Source organism: Maniola jurtina, chromosome 23 (assembly GCF_905333055.1).
Source record: "Maniola jurtina chromosome 23, ilManJurt1.1, whole genome shotgun sequence".
NCBI classification, from domain to species: Eukaryota; Metazoa; Arthropoda; class Insecta; order Lepidoptera; family Nymphalidae; genus Maniola; species Maniola jurtina.
The window spans coordinates 586,386-609,483 of NC_060051.1; the positions used below are offsets into that span (position 1 = coordinate 586,386).

General features: G+C 33.4%; 2 long non-coding RNA genes across 2 annotated transcripts; one reads left to right on the top strand and one right to left on the bottom strand.

The window, feature by feature from the left end:
- Window positions 1-2,249: 2,249 nt before the first annotated feature.
- LOC123877297 lies at window positions 2,250-16,240 on the bottom strand. Its single transcript, XR_006798556.1, has 3 exons — window positions 16,231-16,240; window positions 15,990-15,995; window positions 2,250-2,384 (listed from the first exon to the last, which is right to left on the bottom strand). It is a non-coding gene; the product is annotated as an uncharacterized LOC123877297 (long non-coding RNA).
- On the top strand, window positions 2,272-22,669 carry LOC123877299. Its single transcript, XR_006798558.1, has 3 exons — window positions 2,272-2,386; window positions 10,663-10,667; window positions 22,630-22,669. It is a non-coding gene; the product is annotated as an uncharacterized LOC123877299 (long non-coding RNA).
- Window positions 22,670-23,098: the final 429 nt, after the last annotated feature.

The window sequence follows — 23,098 nt, forward strand, 5'->3', positions numbered from 1 at the left end:
TTCAAACTTCATAGTCACTGGGCGTTCCTCCCTGTGTTGGGGGCAGTGCGCTGGGTTTTCAGCTTTTATAAAAAAACGACGGTCAGACCGTCACGGGCTCTTAGTCCAATAAAGTGATGCAAAGAAGTGTTCAAGTTATTAGACTCTCGTCTATTTGGGTGTGTTTTTGACAATTTTGTCTATATCTGGTTGTACCTATATCTTAGATAATTATAATAAGTATAATAAATACTATACAATAATTAGCTTCAAAAACTTTGATTGTAAGAACAAATATAAATGTGGATTCGCGTGCTATTATTTTATTTGATTTATCAGAACGTGTTATATTTTTGAAAAACCTTATTGCATTCACTGTTTACCATTAAAAAACCAGCCAAGTGCGAGTCAGACTCGCGCACTGAGGGTTCCGTACTCGGGTATTTTTCCAACATTTTGCACGATATTATGCATAAAAATAAATGAAAATCTATTTTAGAATGTACAGGTAAAGCCCTTTCATATGATACCCCACTTGGTATCAGGGGGCACGGCAGTGCCCCCGCCAAGATAGTTATCTTACACACAGACAGACAACAAAGTGATCCTATAAGGGTTCCGTTTTTCCTTTTGAGGAACGGAACCCTAAAAAACAGCATCTTATCTAGGTGGTCCCGGGCACCCAATTCTAATTGTTTTATGCGTTTCAAGCAATTGAATATCACTTGCTATAACGTCGAAGGAAAACATCTGAAGAAACCTGCATGCCTGTGTGTGAAGTCTGCCAACTCCTGCAAGAGCTAGCGTGGCAAACTATGGTCCAAAACCTTTCTAATTGTAAGGGACCCGTGCTCAGACCCCATTGGCCAGTGATTGGTTGATCATGATGATGAAGATTAACTGGTTCAGTGACCTAAAATAGATCTTTGCCCTCAATAAAAAAGAGGTCTGGTTAGTGTACCTTGCGCCACTTCATCCCAATTGGCTCCTCCGAGAGCTTGCTGGTCTTTACAACTGAGTCTAGCCAGTGATTTTACTAGTACATCCACATTTTTTTGCACAACCCTTAAGTTTTAGATTTTTCAAACTCATGAGATTGTTAGAAATTTTCATCAAAATACATTAAGTTTCTCTAAAGAAATTAATGTATTTTATTGCCCTAAATTAACTAATTCTAATAAAAATAATGATTTATTAGCAAAGATTGTATTTAGAGAAGTAAATATAACACGTCATGATACTCATAAATTAGTCGTGTATAAAATTAATGGTATAGTTAAAAGTGAGTGTGCTATAAACGCCCAACGAATCGTAGCACAAAATGGATAAGTTGCTAGTTATTTAGACGATAATATTATTAAATATTACCTCAATAAAAGACATTTGTTAATATCGCTTGTTATCCTTGAAAAGGAGTTTTGTTCACCCATAGTGTAAGATTGCTTTGTTGCCCTAAGACCTAGTACCAGAGAAGATAAAACTATTTTTTAACAATTTAGTTACGATTGCTATTGACAATTTAATGTTATCTGGGGTCCAAGATGTGATAAAATACTTGGAATTTGAAAATTTCTCACACATTCATAGACCTTATTTACAGTCAGAACTGGCTACGTCAAATTTACTATAATCCATCTTTTAACCAAAGAAGAGAGTTAACCATTTGGAATGATTGCGATTACATTAAATTGATCTCAAAATTTAACGCACGGGATGAATTTCAGTTATTTTAAGGTTGTGGAGAGTGTGAGAAAATTGTTTCAAAATTAAAGTATTGTAATCGTTATAAACTGTTGTCTTGGAAGAGTTTTAGTGAATAGAATCATCACCTCGGAAATTTGAAAACATAATTTATAAGACGCAAATTCCATTAACTGCACCGAATATATCTATTGCCTTATTTACACAGTTTGTACAAATGACCTGACAGATTACAACTAAAACACGTCGAGGTAGGGGACTCGGCAAAACTTCAGAGTCTGGATCTCATTCGCAAGGTTGCTTGCTTATTTTGTTTTACAGAATTTATTTCGGAGAGTGCGCTCAGGAACTCTTCAATTTTTACCCCTATCACTTTTTTACCACCGTACTGTAAGATACCGAACAAGATTCCACCTCTTACATGCCCAATACCTTCGCGTCATCATTCCTTCTACGCATGACTAGAGTTTGGAATACCCTTCCGAGATCAGCTCCTACATATTATTTATTCCGGGTATACTTCTTGCAATTCACGAAGGCGAGTGAACTTTACTTGTAAACATGGGCATTGCGTAAGTGTGCGTGCATGTTGGACCAATCGGTCGCGAGCCAGCGCTCGCAAACGCACACATTTAGTGTACCTTACTTATACCGATACGACTTAAACACAAGCATAAGCTACTCGCCTTCGTGAATTGCAAGAACTGTATCTTAATAGACACTTTCTAGGCAAACACGTCCCATTTTAGGCCACAATATCTTCACTTCCCATCAGGTGTGTTGAACGTAACTTTGAAACTCCTGAAATGCAAGCACATACAACACGTCATAATATTCAATACATGTCAACGCTGTCGTGTCTCGCGCTATGTAAATAAGGCATAAATATCTAGCATAGTTGTATAATCCCAATGATTTGATAGAACACCTTTTTGATTTTGTAGAAGAGTTTAACGTAGAGAAAATAATGCAATGAAAATATTTAAATACTTGTTGTCAAGAATGTGATATGGCGTGATTGTTAACTCAATTCTCTTCTAGATTAGGGAGTATCATAATAGATTTATTTTAAACTTATTGAAAATTATTAGAAGTACGACACAATTGAAAACGTCATTATAACAATAAAATAGGACCAATAAGCAACGCGATTTACATAGGTTGCTCTGTTCGAGATTTTCAAAATATTTTTGTTAAAAGCCTTTGCACACGTCGAAAATGTCGTAGACGCAGGCACTGTTACAATCTTTAATTTTGCGCACGATTACTGAATCAGTTAAACTAAGCAGCACTGTGTGCTTAGTATAAGATTTTACATCACACAAACGTTGAAAGACTTCGAGTCTGTGTTAAAGTAAAGTAGGACTTAATTTGCTAATTTTAAAGTTTAAGTTCATTCATATTATATCTACAGCCAGCGCTCCAAGTGGTAACTTTGTAAAATTAAAATCGTATGACTGAATTTTTGACTTTAAATCAAGGTATCTCGAATCTTATCAGCGTTGGTGAGACCTAAAATTTAATTCTAAGCACACTGTTGATTCGAGTAAGTGCAGAAATGTTATCGTATGCAAAGGCACTAATTTCAAATTCGTAACTTATTTAGAAATCATTGACTTAGGGCATAATTATAGCAGTATATTTTATATCAGTTTTTGCATAAGATATTATAATAATATTAGTATCCTTAATATAATTATTATAATAAATATTAATGTAACTCTTCCGTGTGCTATCAAAGTCTAAGCCTGCTAAATGTGTATCTATATACTTAAAGCTCTAAACTATAAAAGACTAAAAATATATTTCCTTATTTCACTAATAAATAAAAGTAGTTTAAATAAATACCTAAATAAATCGTAACAAGGTAGTATTAAAAATATAAATTTTATCAAATTCCCAGTATACCTACTTCATCTATGAGAGATTACAAATGGATAATACAATCAATACATTAGGAAATACTTTTAATTGTATTATTATTAACGTCCTGTATAGAAATCGATAAATAATTGTTATAGAATAACTTTTTATTCTAAAATCAATTTTAAATATACCTATCTATTATACCTATTATTATCCTCCGATGTATCTGTATTGGTGTCACGAAGTGCAGATCTTTAGTGTGATTCAAAACAATAATCAATAAGTAAATTTTCAAATACTATTCTCAATGTGTAAGCTTCATTTGAAGTTATTGTATTACTAGCAATCGTTTTTATTTCCTATAGTTATGTCAAAAATGTTTATATCTTTATTCTGATTAAAATCACTTTGTTTAATGTTATTGCCATTTTTCCATTGGCAAAAAATATTTATATATTAACGTGATATTTTATATCATTAAAGTGCAAGTTATTCAAATGTTTTGTGGAAACACAAAATAAAGATAAAAATTTACATACCATTCTAATAACATTGTTTATGAAATTATTTTTATGATAAAACATTTTTTATATCAAAACATGATTGCTATAGGTACAGTAACTTGTAAAGTAACTGAAAACGCTGTCAATTTTTTAACTTAGACTTAAATTAGCGTGTTAGAGAGTAATCTAAGATGTGCGTATTATGCTTCTTTGCTCAAACGATTATTTCGAAATTCCTAATTACTTTATATTAAGCTAAATTTATGTTCCTCTTGCGTCTGATGAAAGCTTAGTTAAGTTATATGAGATAATTAAATATGTTATGGAAACTCTAAAATACCTCAGGGGTATACGTCTTTTAAGCCATTAAATGAGGAAGTAATTTAAGTTTGCTTTTAGTAGCGCAAGCAACACTTATTTAGGGTCTAGGTTTAGAATTATCCTAAGAATTTTTATGTCCTACATGTTGTACTGCTTAAAATGTGATTTGGTTTGATTGCCATAAATATCATATTATAGAGTCTAAGAAAATTTTGAAATCTGAAATCCATATCCATATTTCCATACTAATATTATAAATGCGAAAGAATAACTGTTTGAAAATCAAAGAGTTCCCACCGGATTTTTAAAATTTAAAATCCACGGTGACGAAACCGTGGGCAACATCTAGTATTACAGTAAGTTTACAAAAATTAATTAAAGTATCTAAAAGTAATTATTCTAATATCTCTGCTAAAAGCAATGTAAGTTTAACTATTTTGATGGCAAACACATTTTTATTTCTAAGGCCAGTTTAATTATTATAATCGATCAATAATTGCCGCACCTATCTAGCAATTATTCACTTTGAATGATTAGTGCTAATGCCCAAGATTTCAAAAAAAGATAAAATCAATGTGTGCCCGGGGTTTGGGTTCCCTGTATCTTATATCCCTCGAAGAACCTACGTATGCTCCTCTTTTGAACCTTTTTATTTTAATAGGTTAAGTAATTGTTTCAATCTATGAATTTTATAAAATGTACTGTAATAATAGCATTTATGGCAAATTTATTTTATCAATATTTGGTGGCCTAGAGACTTTACTGCCTGACATATCGGATAAAATAAAAATCACTACGCTATAGCTACTCGTATTTTTCGTAACTTGTATCACGCTAAACATATTTGTGAGTATTAAGCGACGTAATTTAGACAATATTACGTTTAACGAACTTAGCAAATAAAATTAAGGAATTAATATAAATTATATATTTTGTAAATGTAATGTGCTTAGCGAATAATATGATTCTGATTTCAATCACTATGCACTTCACTTTTTCAGTAATGTTAATTGACGCCTTTATAACGCTATACTTTAGTTACTGTAAAGATATAAAATATCCTAATAATACTATATGCAAGTAACGTCATTTGAAATCTGAAAAACTGATTTTATTTCAACAATGTTGGGATTTTTTAAAATCATTCAGTACAATTTAAAACTTCTTTTAGATTTTTTATACGAGTAATAATAAAATGTACGGTCAGCCATAGCTATTGCAACACGTAATATATTCTTAATTCTTACAAAAAGACTTAAAGCTAATATAAATTTTCTTACTTAAAGCAGAAAAACGATCATTGCACATAAAAAGGGAAACCAAATCTAAAAAGTAAAAGACAAAAGGTATGATAATGTAGAAAGTAACGTTAAATAGAGAACTAAAAGAATTAGATTGGAAGTAGCCGTCCTTTTCTTCAAAGAACATTGATTCTTCAAAAGATTCTTAGATACGACGTCAGAAATCCGTCGAAATCTGAAAACATAATGTACAGGGACTAAGACAATATCGTCAAGTTAGTGAAAATCTTTAGATTGTGGGGCAATGAGCACTTTAATTCTTGAATTAATTTGCTTTCAATTAAATTAAGACGTTACTTAATATTTAAATGCATCTTAAAAATGCAATACTCAAGACTTCCTCACTTTTAGGTTTGATTAGTCCATCTTTAGCTGTAACTAGACCTCTTGGTTAGTCTAAACTTTTTACCTTCAATTGGTATTTGACGATCAAACAATAAAATTTGACAACAACAATGTCTTTGAATTTTAGAAAACGTTTGTGTTTGGGAGTTAATATTGGAAGATTTTCATTTTTGAAACACATAATTGCATTTTAGCTTTCTTTTGCTACGAATTTTCAAGTGTCATAATTAAAATTTATAATATCACTAACTTCTTAATTATTATCAAAAACTGCCATAACCCGATTATACCAGTAACTACCATATAATATTAAAAGTAGTTTTAAAATCATCATAACTATTAACTAATTCTGAATGTTTGTGTGCATTCTCAAAAAAAAAAAAGACGTCTTAAGGGCTTGTTAGTTGATCTTTTTTCCAGTAAGTTAGTGACGTTTTTGATAACTTTACAAATTTATATTCCGAAACCATTGTCTTTATCCTTTTAGAGATTGTATTTGTATCGCGAGTTATTCTGTTGTTGTAGATGTGTATCCCCTTTTACTCCTAAATGTTGACTACTTTTAAGAAACTCTTAATGCTCTTATACATACTTCTGGTTTTGAAGCCAGATCAAGTGTTAATGCTTATTGTGGATCGGAATGTAGCTGCTTTAAATCTTTTAAAATATGGTATACAAGCTTAGTGAGCGAGAGCAACATTTTAATTTCTATACAAAATCGACAAGTTTGTAATTGGTATTATCCCTTACACAATATTTACTGTGGGAAAGAATAAAACTCATATTGGGCCTATCAATTAAGTTTATTAAAGGTATACAGTCAAGCAAATTAATACCAAAATTTGTTATGTTTTCTAAAATTATAAGGTCTTTTATTCATTTTCAATAATAATTTATCAGGAACTACTTAATAAAATAAATCACTTTACAGATACTTTTTTAGTTTTATTTTTCAAAATTATGCTTTTTATTAATATAGCTAAATCTGAACACATTTAATTTACGATAAAACATGTTAATTTTTACCTATGAAAATTAAGCTTGTATTTTATAATATTTGAACTGAAACTTTAAAATAATATGACGTTTTTGTCAGCAAACTGACTAAATATTACTTTTCTGTTAAATTTTTGGTGCAATGATTCTTGTTTTCAATCAATAGGTACTATGAAAAGCTGGATCTTTAAAAGTAAACTGATTTGGGTGATTATTTAGGTAAATCCAGATCAAAATGTGATGATAGGTGTACAAATATTTATGATACGACAAACTGTTGTTATCTAAATATCTATGATAAAGAATTATTTAACATTCTAGTTAAAATTGAACTAATATCACCTCCTCATCTCAAAAAAAGTGTATATTGAAAAATAAATTAATTTAATATATATAAATAATCCTGCTTACGTCAGCAACTTTTCTTACCATCAAAAATCCAAAAAAATCTTAATTATTGAAATGTGTATAGACTTCATTAACTTTGAAGTTGTACTATCATATATACGTAAAAACTATCTCCTATTAGTCAAAACTTTATGTATTTTTGATTTTATCGAAGCAATAGGATTAAATAAGAAAATATATTCCAAAAATATTTTTGTCTGTGTGTGAAACTGTATACTTAGATAACATAATAATGATTATTATAATATTGTCTTCATTAGTTGTAATTTGGAAATTAATAGGTTAGCGTAAAAGTGGCTTAATTCTATTTTAGCCCATTTTTACATGAATAAACTAAACTTATTCACCACAACTAAGCACAATTTCTGGAATATTAGTCATTTTTTTCAAAAAACTGTTCAAATTTAACCCGAACATCGTTAATTGAATAACACAAATCGTTTTCAATTTAATTCAGTCAAACAATTACCAGACCACATCTAATGAACTAAGATACAGATATAGGCTAATCTTTTTAAAAGAAAGGTAACACAACAAGGCAAATTATGAACAAAATTATCATTAAATCTTTCTCGCTCTATCATCAAAGATATATCTGTCGCTCATATCGTGTAGAAGTAAAATAGATATAATAGAGACCAAAAGAGACATAGTTTATATAATTATTGTGCTTCGTTATGATACAGTAGGTATAGATACGAAAATTCGTTTCAAAGCTACAAAGTAAACTTCATCTAAATCTAGTAACCTATATTGACACGGAAAAGTTGTTGTGGCAATGGTATGTTTATCATAATAATCCCTTTTTAACCGACTTCTAAAAAAGGGGGAGGTACTCAATTCGTCGGAACCTTTTTTTTTTTATGTATGTTCCCCGATTACTCGACGACCCGATTTGGATTTTTTTTTTGAAAGGGTTTACTGTGCAGGTGGTCCCATATAAATTTGGTGAAGATCTGATGAATATCTTGGGTATACTGTGCAGGTGGTCCCATATAAATTTGGTGAAGATCTGATGAATATCTTCGGAGATGGAGAACAGAACTCCTCAATGGATAAGAGCAAATTGCTCGCGATCAGTGTAATAGCTTAGTAAACAGTAGGGTTTTAACTGGGCATAGCATAGGTACAGTGGGGCCACTAAAAATTGTGAAATAAAAAATTTTCAAAAGAAAAATAAAACCGAAAAAAATAGCTTCATTCATTGCACCTCCAAAATTGGTATCATTATCACAATACATTTAATCCAAACGTCCACACCAGTAAGTAAACCTATACAGCGCTAACAGTAATGGTACGGTTCCACTATTGGGATTCGGCAAATGTTTTGAGTTCGGGCATATGATATAATGTAGTTCGGCATTCAGCAAATAAACTGGCCACACTATTCGGAATACGGAGAATGTTTTGTGTTTGATTTGGAGAATCGGGGCCTTTTTTGCGCTGAATGTGTAAATATATCCATGTGATATCCATCTTCTTGGACGAGAGATTAGGTTTTTAACTACCAAAATTTCCTTGTTGCCACACTTATGTATTATTGGGTAATGTCCAAATTTCGTAAGATCGTGGGCCTAAGATTAGGGTTTTGTAACCATGATTAACACAATATGTAGCCGTGAAATGACTTTACGCGCTTTCTAGTATTACCTTGATCATACTCATTACGCACATTATTAATATAAATACTATATCTTAATAATTATTAATAAGCTGTCGTATCATCGAATGTACGTAGGTGATTGTTGATTGTTATTGTATTATATAAAATAATAATTATTGTCTAGTTATTTATATATATGTGATATTGTTATTGAAGTAATAGATATATTAAATGCTAATCTATAGCCTTTTCCAAATAGGAAAAAATCCTTTTTCTATTTTTCATGTTAAATTATAGCACACAAAAATTGGCACAGAGGGAAAAATAACGATTAAAATTTTAAGCTGTACTTATAGTTTTTCGAAAATGAGTTAGAAATGCTGTCGCTTGCCAATTTCTGTTTTGGTGCAAACTTCTTTCGGAACTGTACCAGCGCACTCTTATCCTTCTCAGCTACCAAGAAATCATAATGAAAAGAAATAAAAACACGATTGCCTTTTAACCAAAAAGTAAATTGTATCACATTTGAAAATGGCACATTTAAAAAAAACTCCAAAAAATTATAGCCAGTATTTTTGGGATGAAGCAGGGATTCTAGTGATACCCAAAACATTAAAATCTGTTCAGGAATTTAGAAGTTATGGCAAAAAAATACTTACATACATATCTATATCAACCCTGATTCAAACAATTGAAACATTCCATTCCTTTTTTCGGGTAGTCATGTAAAATGAGTGGAGCTGTTAGGTACCTCATGAATATTTAACTTGAAAAATGTATCAAAAGGGACTTCCTATGTGAACAAGGCTATAATAACTTCTATAATATTCACCTTGTTGACTTTTGTGTAATAAAGTACTTTCTCTTTAAGTATGAGGGGAGATTTAAAGGTGTTAAGGGATGGCATGTTGCACGATATTAAAGGGTAGGTTCATTAGTTGTAATGAATATAATTATACGGGATGTTTGATAAAAGACTACAAATCTTTTAGATTCGCAAAGTTTTCAATTTAGATTAAATAATTATGAGATAGTTATAAATAATGGCTTTCTATTTTAGAATTGAATTGTTCTTGGGAGGGATAGGGATACTTATTAATAGGGATGGTTAACGTTACTAAATTTTAACGTTAAAACTACCAAAGCCTTCTGTATGTTACGTCGAAAATGTAATGTTAATAATAACGGTATAGGTACCAGATTTACCGTTATATTATTTTTATCGGTACCTACTTAGTTGCAAATTCGCGCCGAGCGAAGATGCTATTTTGTACATGGCATCGCTAGATAGAGATACTCGTAGGTAGAGCGTATCAATAATGGTATAACGTTTATGGATGTATGGTCATTCTTATTTTTATTGTTTTATAACGTTTTTGTAGTTTTATCGTTGTATGTTTGTTATTTTTTAACGTTAACGTAATGATTCTTTTGTAACTCTACAAAAATACCGGTAATTCGGTCTCTGTCAATCAAAATGACTTAAGTCGAAGAAATTAATTTAATAAAATAAAATTGTATAAAGAAAGGAAGACGGTCTTGATGGGTTTGAAGTCTTGTATCAATATCCTAATATTAAGCATATAAGAAATATTTATCAAATTATGTACCTAGTATTTACACGTATAACGTACGTAAGATTCGGTATCATACATAAATCCACTTTTGAAGAACAAACTGTATTAGGTACAACTGTTTTTCAACGATTATAACTATGTATTTACAAATGTAAAAGCGGACAAAGCATGGCAGATAGATATTTTTTTTTTAATAATTTCAACTAGGACCTATTCATTAATCTAGATTTATAGATTAAGCCCAATATACGATTCAAAAAGACGTAAATGCAATTAATTATTATTATTAAATTAAATTAAATTAAAAATATAACGAACAAATTAAAGTAAAACGCAACAAAATCACTCGTGTGTGATTTTTTTTTAAATTTATTTGAATAAATTGTTAATTAAAGTAATTTATAACAATTAAGTTCTTTTTTGCGTTATTTTTATAGATTTTTTTTCGTTAATTTTCTACAATTTTTATCATGGATAAAAATAAGAAAATATTATTTTATCAGTTTTTCGTCAAACTATTTTTAGAGCTCTTGCAAATATTCTGTGTTTTCAAAAAGGTTAATGCTTTGTAAAAAAAGGAAGACAAAAATGACAGAAAAAATATGTTTTTTGATAAATATAGATCAGGACTTGTGAAATATTTATCCTTTTTTAAAAAAAGAAGATTATAGAGAGAATCACATTTCTTATTTTTCCTAGAGCTATTTTTGTCCATATTATACTAATTCAGGTATACTTTATAAAGATTTCAACTCTCACCTAATGATAGAAATAAGTACAATAATTATTGAAGCAATAACGAATAAATGTAGTAAATAAGACATTTAGTATATAATAAATTAAATATAATGTAATTATACATTGTTTTTTATTTAAATCCCTTACCTACCTACGAATCGATGGCTCCAGTAAAAAGGGAACAATTCAAATTCGACTCTTTTAGAAGAGTCAAAAAAAACCACTCTATATCGGTATAATTTTTAATGATTCGGAAGTAGTTATGAAGTTATTATATTATTTCATTCAGATAGTATAAATCAGGGAGCTGGCGAACAAAACGGTGTAAATACACTTTTGATCAAAATACTTTTTTCTTTTTAATCAGAACTTTTATGGCCCGCTGCATACAAATCTGGGCTCATTTTCAAGGAAAAAAGTCTTAAAAGGTACAGTTTTTTATTCCTTCTAAATAATTTACGCAATTATACCGTTTTGCCCGACAGCTCCTTATGCTTTTTGAAAAGTTTTAAATTTGAGTTGTTGCCTTTTTTTATTGTAAGCAGTGAAATACATCGACTGAATAGACTAGTAGACCCTTACAAAATAAAAATAGCGTTTATTTCCAGAGCCAAGTAACTCACCCTGAATCAAAAGTCCTAGAAATGACAATAATTTAGATGGGACGCCAATAAAAGAAAATATTAGGGGCTTGGTAGTTGAAAAGAACTTTTTAAACAAGATAAAGTTGAAAACTAAAACCCGACTGCGATCGTCTTAATAAACGCTGAAATATTATAGTAAAATTGTTTTTCTGTCGCTTGGTATATTTTAATGTTGTAGTTTACATTTATGAACTTAGAATTTTTTCCTCTTTCATTTGACATCCCACTCGATACAATAGCAAAAAAAAAGATTTTTGGAGACCCCCCACTTTTTTTCACGTAATATCCTTTAGGTCAATTTTTTTCGCATAAAATATAGCCTATGTCACCCGGACCTTTACGACGAATCGATTGACATCTCATTCATCAAAATCGGCCCAGTAGTTTAGGCGCTACGGTGGAACACACAGAATCTGGACACAAACATACATACCCACATAATATTACACACCCTTACCCATATACATACATACATACATAGACTGCTAAAATCATAACCCTTCCTTTTGGCTTTGCCGCAGTCGGGTAAAAAAGTAATAAAGTGAAAAGTCAATTAATTTATTTACCTTTAGCTCAGCCGAGGAGAAGTAGACCATAGTACTATCACAGATAGTACCGAGTATGGCCTATTGGCCTACCTGCACCACATACGGTTGGATTGGCGAGCTACAGAATTCCCATACTACCCATATTATAAATGCAAAAGTATGGTTGTTTGTTGATTTGTCTAACCATCAAGCTCTCGCAAGGGAGCAATGGATTGACGTGATTTTTGCATGGTAAGGTACTTTCAAGACCTGGAGAGTGACATGATAGGTTACTTTGTATTCCGGAAAGTTAGTTATAATACATTTTCATCTCTAAAGCCCTTCCGAAATAGGTCGACGGTAGATACTCAGGTTTTGATGCTTGCAGTTTGTGCCATCAAGAGAATCTGTAATGACGTATTATTTATCAAAATCAGTTGTGCCGTTAAGTAGTTACGAATGGACGTACTTACATAACTCCATACATACAACAACATATAACCCTCCTTTTGAGCTTCGCCGCAGTCGAGTAAAAAGTAGCCTTAAGCCAGAGTTATTTTTCCATTTTTAACCGACTTCCAAAAAAGGAGGAGGTTCTCAATTCGTCGGAATCTTTTATTTTTTTTTTTTTTTTATTTTTATGTATGTTCCCCGATTACTCAAAGACCCCTGGACCGATTTGGAAATTTTTTTTTTGTTTGAAAGAGTATACTGTGCAGTTGGTCCCATATAAATTTGGTGAAGATCTGATGAATATCTTCGGAGATGGAGAACAGAACTCCTCAATAGATAGGAGCAAATTGCTCGCGATCAGTGTAATAGCTTAGTAAACAGTAGGGTTTTAACTAGGCATAGCATATTATAGTACAGTGGGCCACTAAAAATTGTGAAATAAAAAATTCTCAAAAGAAAAATAAAACCGACTTCAAAAACCACAAACACTAAAAAGTAAAAAATAACTTTTATTTAGCTACACGTGTAATGTACCTAGGTATGAAGTCGGGCGAGCTTCACTCTTGGATTTCTAATTTTGTTTTAATGTGCTCGCTCGACTTCATACCTAGGTACATTACACGTGTAGCTAAATAAAAGTTATTTTTTACTTTTTAGTGTTTGTGGTTTTTGAAGTCGGTTTTATTTTTCTTTTGAAAATTTTTAACAATTAGATTAGGATCTGCAGACGAACTATGACGCATTAACACCAATTTAAATGCAATTTTAAAAGTAAAGTGTGCGTGTTGAAACTTCTGTTCACACCTACGCTAAAGTGGCATCCAATTATGCATTGCATGCATGTTTGCATGTTAGGACAATTACGTAAAATACATGGCATTTGATAATTAAATACATAGTGTACTTGATAATTTTTTTAAAGTGTTTTACCTACACTTGAAAGAAACGAATAAATTTTTAATACATGGTCTAACAAGTGTAAATTAAAAATTTATAACACCCCCGACAAGTGAAGATTACAGTAACTAGAAAAGAGCTGATAACTTTCAAAAAGCTTTCAAACGGCTGAACCGATTTTCTTGGACTCCGCGCCTACGATCCAAAGTATCTGAGTTTTCCAAAACATCATTTTCAAATAAATAATTATTATGTATCTAGGCAACGTCCATCTTGACAGCTTGACATTTGTTAATTGATATAATAATGATATAATATTATGAACCTAACGGTTATCTAACCTTCTTTTCTACAAGAAAACTAGAAAAGAGCTGATAATTTTTAAACGGCTGAACCAATTTTTTTGGATTATAGCTAAGAACACTCTCGATCAAGCCACCTTTCAAACAAAAAAAAGTAAATTAAAATCGGTTCATTCGTTTAGGCGCTACGATGCCACAGACAGATACACAGATACACAAATACACAGATACACAGACACACAGATACACAGAAACACAGATACACAGATACACACGTCAAACTTATAACACCCCTCTTTTTGGGTCGGGGGTTAAAAAGAATAAAGACACTCCAAGGCCACGTTAGCTAGGAGGACGCATGTACAATCCCTACAGTTCCAACATTTTTGATAAAATTCATTTTTTTTATTCAATTACACTTTTACAACTACTTTTAAATCGTCGAATGCCTTTCCTACCGAGAAAAACCAGCAAGAAACTCGGCGGTTGCTCTAATGTAATAAAAAGTGGATATTCCGAGTCCATCATATGTAACAATATTTCGGAGGTGCCTCGAATTCAAATCGGGCGTATGACTTACACATATGTCAAAGATGTCCACTGAATAACTTGAATTTGGATCAGAAATCGGATTAGTGCGTAAGCAATATCCGAGTTGGGTTATCCGTATTTTCACGAACTCAGATCGGATGAGTGCGTAACCAACCACTCTGACTAAGCTTGATGGCTTGGTGGTTAAGACGTCCATTTATTATTCGGGAAATCAGAGGTTCAATCTCTAACTTTTCGGAGTTATAATTAAGCAATTAAATATCACTTGCCTTAATGGTGAAGGAAAATATCGTGAGGTAACCTATATGCCTGAGATTATCAATAGTGTTCTTAAAAATGTGTGACGTCTGCCAATCTACACTTGTCCAACGTGGCAAAGTGATATTAAAAACAAACTGGTCAAGTAAAAGTCGGACTCACACTAAGGGTCCCGTACCATCGTATACGTATATGCTAACACTTTTATGTACCTAGAACACTGCAAGTTAATGTGATTATTGAAAATATTTTTTTCCGCAACACAATTTTTGTGATATCACCAATTTACGGTTTTTGGATTGTTTCATTTACTTGTGCTATTCATAAAAAAATCTAAATATTTTTATTCAATTAAACTTTTACAAGTGCTTTTGAATCGTCAAAATAATCTACCACTGGTTCGGAATGCCGTTCCTACCGAGAAGAACCAACAACTATAAGACCTACCTACCTGCCAAATGTCATGATTCTAGGTCAAAGGGAAGTACCCTATAGATTTTCTTGACAGACATGACGGACAGACAGACACACAACAAAGTGATCCTATAAAAATTCCTCTTTTCCTTTTGAGTTACGGAACCCTAAAAAGGCACATAGCTCCGAAAATGCAGGGGTGCGTGTCCGAAATCGAATCCCGGACACCCCGAATTGCAGGCTGACGTCTAAGCTATCAAGCTTTTAACATAACATAAGGCTAACATCTCTAAAAATAAAAAAAATATATAAAGAATGACCGTATAAATGTCATAATAACTGGGCAAAAAATAATAAAGTACACAAGCACTAGTTTATTGTAGTAATAATGTCGCCATGCTTCATGGCGGGACAGCATCGGGGTTAATTAACTGGGCACTCGCTAATGCGTCATGTACAGGCGATGCATCATACTCCAAGAGACGCCACACATATTTCCTGGCATAAAATTTTCGCTTGCTTTTTAGTAACAATAGGCGGCTTTAATCAAAATCATAGTTCAATTATATTCGGGCAAACGAGGCCTATATATACATATAATTACCTACTACTACTAGTCACTCGCCCTGGCTTCACACGGATAGCTTATTAAAATTTTCGTAAAAATCTCTAATTTTATTGAAACGAAATATAGTTTGTGTCACTCAGGAATAATATTCCACTATAGTCGCATTAGGACGGATTAGTGATCCTATAAGGGTTCCGTTTTTACTTTTAAGGTACGGAACCCTAAATCTACTACAACATTAAAATACATATACCAAGCGACAGAAAAAAAATTTTACTATAATATTTCAGCGTTTATTAAGACGATCGCAGTCGGGTTTTAGTTTTCAACTTTATCTTGTTAGCTTTTAAGTTACCATTTACGATTTATTAGCATTCGGGGGTTTTTTTTTTTAATTACGTAATTTTATTGCAAGGCCAGAAAGAGATATTTTTTTTAAAATAATATTAGCCATGTTAAATGACTAATATTCCCCTTTCCTCTCCAACTAACCGTCAGGCTTGTGCTAGGAGTAGGTACGACAATAGTGCAACGGGCGGGGTTTGAACCGTCAGCCTTTCGGTTTTCAGTCCACTCCTTTACCGGTTGAGCTATTGAGGCTCAAATTTTTAAGATTCTTGACTTATTATTTTCTAAAACAAAGCAAAAAGTATAGTAGGTACAGTAGCACTCCTTCACATAATATTACACTCACCTCTTAGACTATGAAGCAAGCAGCAATGTAAACTGTCAACATTATTATTTTCAATTAATGTCAGCTTAGCCTCACTTAGGCACAAGACACACCGGCAGAGCTGTGTAGCCTTTCTTAGTGACGATATGGTGACGACTCAAACTAGAGCTTTTTACTACTAGATGACGCCCACAATGATGGCTAGAGCAAAACCTGCATGCCTAAGAGTATTCAAAAGTTGGCATATTCAATGGTCCACTACTGAGTACGAGTCCCATCATGGAATGAAAATAGGCATAGTTGATCATGCTGGTCATGTACGGATTAGCAAACTTCACACACCTTTAAGAGAACAAGGAAGTTTGGCATGCAGGCTTCCTCATGATGAGATTCTTCACCGCTATTAGTGATATTTAATTGCTTAAACCTTACATTTATAGTTAACTCCGAAAAGTTAAAAGTAACGGCCTCCCTGGCGAAGTGGTAAGCGCTGTGGTCTTATTAGTGGGAGGTCCCGGGTTCGATTCCTGGCAGGGGTTTGGAATTTTATAATTTCTAAATCGCTAGTCTGGTCTGGTGGGAGGCTTCGGCCGTGGCTAGTTACCATCCTACCGGTAAAGCTGTGCCGCCAAGCGATTTAGCGTTCCGGTACGATCCCGTGTAGGAACCAAAGGGGTATGGGTTAAATAAAAAAAAATGCCATATCCCTTCCAGGTTAGTCCGCTTCCATCTTAGACTGCGTCATTATTTAACACCAGGTGAGGTTGCAGTCAAAGGCTAACAACTTGTATCTGAATAAAAAAAACTCTTCTTGGCTATTAGGTAATTAATAAAGCAATCATCATCATCATCAGAATGAGAAAGGTCTTTCCTCAGAATGAGAAAGGTTTTGCCCACAGTCCACCACGCTGACCGATTGCGGATTGGCAGACTTCACACACCTTTGAGAACAATATGAAGAACTCTCAGGCATGCAGGTTTCCTTACGATGTTTTTCTTCACAGGTAAAGCTAACTCCGCAAAGTTAGAGGTGATCGAAGAACGGGATCGAACCCTCGACTCAACTAAAAGAAGGCCGACGTGTTAACCACTAGGCCATCACCATAGCCTATATCTAGGTATAACAAGGCTATATCTATAGCTATAGCAGTACATTGTTTCGGTCAATGGTCTCCAAGAAACCCGGGAAAGTCGAAAACCCTAATTATACTCCCCAAAATATATTATCCCCACGTCACACATATTTCATTTAAAACGGTCATTTCATTTTACAAACCTATAAAATTCCCGTTTAACCACTCACTGTGGAATGGCCCTAAAAAGTTAAGTGTGTTGCGCCCTAAGTCCGGCTTTTCTTTTAAATAACCACTAGCGACATCTAGCGGAGTCCACTGTACTACTTCCCCCCTTCCCTGCCCCTCTATCAATCAGTAGTGTAGCGCAAATGTGAAAAATAAAAAAGTTCGGGAAAAAATTTGAGTTCGACTTGTGGTTCAAGTGTTCCGTATAATGTAACTTAAAGTAAAACTTTTCTTTTTACCCGTCTGCAGCGAAGCCCAAAAGGGGGAACTCAGATGTTTGACCATATGTATATATGTATGTCCGGTCGTATCTAGTCAACGGCTTAACCGATTTTGATGAATAGTATGTCATTAGATGTATCTTGATGGCGCGAGAGTCACTGGGTGCATACCTACTGCATACAATTTCTAAAAAATCAATATGGTGGATTAATTGCTCTTTGATGTACAGGCTGAAAAAGATGCAAACTGCAGTCGGGGTTTTTCAAAAACTTTTTAAATTGCTTTTTAAAGTCCAAAAACATACACTTTTTAGCTCTACCAAATTGTAATGACTTTATTGACTTAAGATACTGTTCGGCCGAGAAACTTGCAAGATTTTGTGGTGTAATTTGTAATTTTTATGGAAGTCATTCTATTATAATTCAATTTAACACACCATTAAATTAAAGTTTTAAAATTTCACATATTACGTAATATTTTTATATTGTGCAAAACTAATCTGAAATGTTGCACACAAATACCTATCTGAACTTTTCCACAGCAAAAAAAAAAATTCAAATCGGTCCAGGGGTCTTTGAGCAATCGGGGAACATACATTAAAAAAAAAACAGATTCCGAAGAATTGAGAACTTCCGCCTTTTTTGGAAGTCGGTTAAAACACATCAATGAGCACAAAACTTAAATGCGTACAATAAACTATACAATGTGAATAAATTGGTTGGACAAGTTTTTTTACTCAAATTAGTATTATTAAAGATTTTTCCTTTATTTTTATAATACGAAATTGGGTATTTTTTTTGCAATTAGGATTTTAAAACTTTCTACTTTTATTCAGATGGACAACTTTATTTTATAATAAGAACCGTTTTCAAAAGACTCTACAGAACTCTAAAAAGCTCGCGATAGCGGCGCAGACTGGTCAGAGAGGGATGCAAAATTAAAAAAGCAAAGGAGTAAGTGAGTAATAAGATGATCGTCTAAATTATTGTATTATACATTATAATATTCGGGAAGGCTTTTGGTATATGCAAAATATTTCGATGACCTTTTTATACTAAAAAAAAAAGATTCCGACGAATTGAGAACCTCCTCCTTTTTTGAAGTCGGTTAAAAATAATAATCATGGCCTCTGAAAACTGAAAATCAAAACGGTACTTGGTAACTAGTTACTCTATGTTGATCTTTTAAAAATCACACTAATATTATAAAGGCGAAAGTTTGTATGTGTGTGTGTGTGTGTGTATGTTTGTTACTCCTTCACGCAAAAACTACTGGACGGATTTGGCTGAAATTTAGAATGGAGATAGATAATATCCTGGATTAGCACATAGGCTACTTTTTATCCCGGAAAATCAAAGAGTTCCCACGGGATTTCAAAAAACCTAAATCCACGCGGGCGAAGTCACGGGCATCGGCTAGTATAATATAAAAGGAAAAGTTACTGGCTGACTGACTGACTAACTGATCTATCAAGGCACAGCTCAAAGTACTGGATGGATCGGGCTAAAACTTGACATGAAGATAGCTATTATGACATATAGAGATCTGCGATAAGGAAGAATCTTTGAAAATTCAACCCCTAAGGGGGTTTAGGGTATAGGGGTTTGAAATTTGTGTATTATTGTGTATGCGAACGAAGTCGCGGGCACAAACTAGTTATGTACAAAGTTTCAGAGTATTTGTGTATAAAATTCTGAGAAGAAATCTGTGCTTAGTATTGAGCCGGCGATGGGTGGGGGATGATGATGATGCATTTTTAATCACACTAATATTATAAAGGAGAAAGTTTGTATGTGTGTGTGTGTGGATGTGTGTGTGTGTGAGTGTGTGTGTGTGTGTGTGTGTGTGTGTGTGTGTGTGTGTGTTTGTTACACTGGATTAGATTAGATTACTGTTAGATTATACACTGGATTAGCACATAGGCTACTTTTTATCCCGGAAAATCAAAGAGTTCCCACGGGAATTTTAAAAAACCTACATGCACGCGAACGAAGTCGCGGGCATCAGCTAGTCTATACTAATTTTATAAAGAGGTAAAGTTTGTAAGTTTTTTTGTAGGAAGTAATCTCTGGAACTACTGAACCGATTTTTAAAATTCTTTCACCAGGAGAAAGGTACATTATTCCTGAGTGACATGCTATAATTTAAAAAAAAAGATTAGAATAAGACGAAACTTGTATTAAGCTATCCGTGCAAAGCCGCTAGTGTTTCATACAATCATTGCTAAAATTTTGCAATTTTTTTAGGAATAATTATAAGCTAACTGAACATTTCTAATCCAAAAAACCAAATCTAGAATTTTCCCTCATACTACCCTACTATAATCGTATTGTCTCCATTTTCTTAGAGGACGTTCCGACCGAGCCCGCCACACACCCCTCAGACGACCGCGCCATCGCCGCAAAACCAACCTCAAAGCGAAGTAACAACGTCTAAACTTGCCTAACACTAATTTGCAGATAGGACGTTATAGAATAGAGTTTTCCGAGACCCGACGGCGCGGGTAGTTGAACGAATCTCAGTTAATTTGAGGCTAAGATATTATTCACCCGGTTTCTTGGCTGATTCAAGGTCAAATCGCGCCCAGATGACGTTTTGACAGCCCTGCTTTGAATAACAAAAAGTGGGATTTAGAATTTCTTGGTCAAAGGTTTGACGCTAAGTTGGCATGAGCCATAACTTTATTGAAATGAGATCACACGCTTATATTATTCGTACGAATAATAAGCTATTCGGCATACAGCTATAACACTCCTATTCGGTCACTAAGTATATTATTACTAAGGTCTATTACATGTAGGACAGCTTGTGCCACTTATGATACCTATGTCAAGACTACCACTGGTTCGGAAAGTAGATTCTATTGAGAAGATTTGGCAAGAAAATCATCAATCAATTAATTTATTGCAAATTTGGGTTATACACATTGGTCTTAATCTAAGCTTATAGTAAGTACAGCCAGCCTTACGGCATGCAATATTTACACAATTACAGTAATCAAATAGAATGAAATATAATATAAAATGAAATATAATGTCTAATAATAAAAATTAATTCTAATGTCATGGAAGACATATTATTGTACAGGGTGTTTGGTAATTAGTATATAATGACGACACGTATTTATTTCGTCATTATACTTCAGCATTGTGTTTATCAGATCAAAGTAGCATGGGTACGTATCGTCATTATATACTAATTACCAAACATCCTGTATATATTATATTACTTGCCCGTCCTGCATCTTGTTTTTTTATAAGAATATTAGCCATGCTTATCATGACTAGTACTCCCCTTTCCCCTGCAATTAAGCGTAAAGCTTGTGCCAGGAGTGGGTACGACAATAGTGCAACACTTGGGGTTTGAACCGCCGACCTTTCGGAATTCAGTCCGCCCCTCAACCGTTGAGCTATCGAGGTTCTAAATTTTTATTTTGTTTATTCAGATACAGTCAGAAGTCAGCCCTTGACTGCAATCTCACCTGGTGGTAAGTGATGATGCAGTCTAAGATGGAAGCGGGTTAATCTGGAAGGGGTTTGGCAGTTTTTCATCAAACTTATACTCCTTTTGGTTTCTACACGTACCGGAACGCAAAACCACCTAATGGTAGGTTACCTCATAATGATCACCACCGTCCATGAACATTTGCAGCACCAGAGGAACCACCGATGCTTGCCGGCCTTTCAGGAATTTGTTGGTCCGCCCCTTGAATAACCCCATGTTGTATAGTGTGAACACCGCCGGTTATGTCGGCTAGCCAGTTGCTAAGAAAAGCTGCCTCGCTCGATGTGAACTGTGAACCCCGCTATTCATTAAAGTCGTTATGTTCTTCTTATTATACTTCTTATAACGTTATTTGACTCGAATCCAAAAAGTAAATGCATTTTTTGTAAATTGCACATCAATAAACATAGCTAGTTAACTCTAATCCGCCAACTTTATTGCCATGACACACTTAACTGGAACAGTAAAGTATTACCGAGTTATAGATGTCTTGGGTTACGCAATTTATTGCGAGGTTTGCTTTAAAGGTTATTTTTAGGGGTCCGTATCCGAAGGTGTAAAGTCTAATTATATCTTTCTTAACTTAATATTTTAGTCTTGACTTATATTTTTATTTAATTTAATTAAGGTAATATTCAAACACCAGTTACAGTGGTAAAATGTATAAGGCTCATCAGACATTATTTCAACATATTGTACCCACATTGTATTGAATAAATCATTCATTTATTCAAAGATGCCAACGGAACCCTATCACTAAGCCTCCGCTGTCCGCCCGTCCGTCCATCCGTTCGTCTATCTGTCAGCGCGACGTATCTCATGAACCGAGATCGTAAAACTGTAGTAATAAGTAGAGAGTTGAAAATTTCACGGTATTTGTGCGGCAATAAAAATACACATTCTGTGAATATAACAACAAATACTAATAACTTTAGAATGGTCGCCAAGAAATAAAAAAAGTGTTATTTCTTCTAAGATGGTACAGAACCATTCGTGTGCGAGTCTGACTCGCACTTGGCCGGTGTTTTTTTTTTAACTTTTTATTATGACTGCGGTCTACGTTATAAATGACATAAAAGTTAGTTTACTAGACGATATCTGCGACTTCATTCGAATTCGATTAGGTTTTACAAAATCCCGTGGAAATTGTGTGTGTGTGAATTTGTATTTGTGTGTGCGTATATGTTTGTATGTATATGTTTGTTATTCTTTCACGCAAAAACTCCGAAACGGATTTGGCTGAAATTTGAAGCGGAGATAGATTATACCCTGGATTAACACAAACGCTACTTTTATCCCGGAAAATCAAAGAATTCTTAATTCCAGCAAATTTTTCATCATTTTTGATATTATGCATTATTATCTTTTAGAAGGAAACTAAAAGAAGGCTATTTTGAACACGTGCGACTCACATTTTCTCATTCTTCGAAGGTCAGATAGCAATC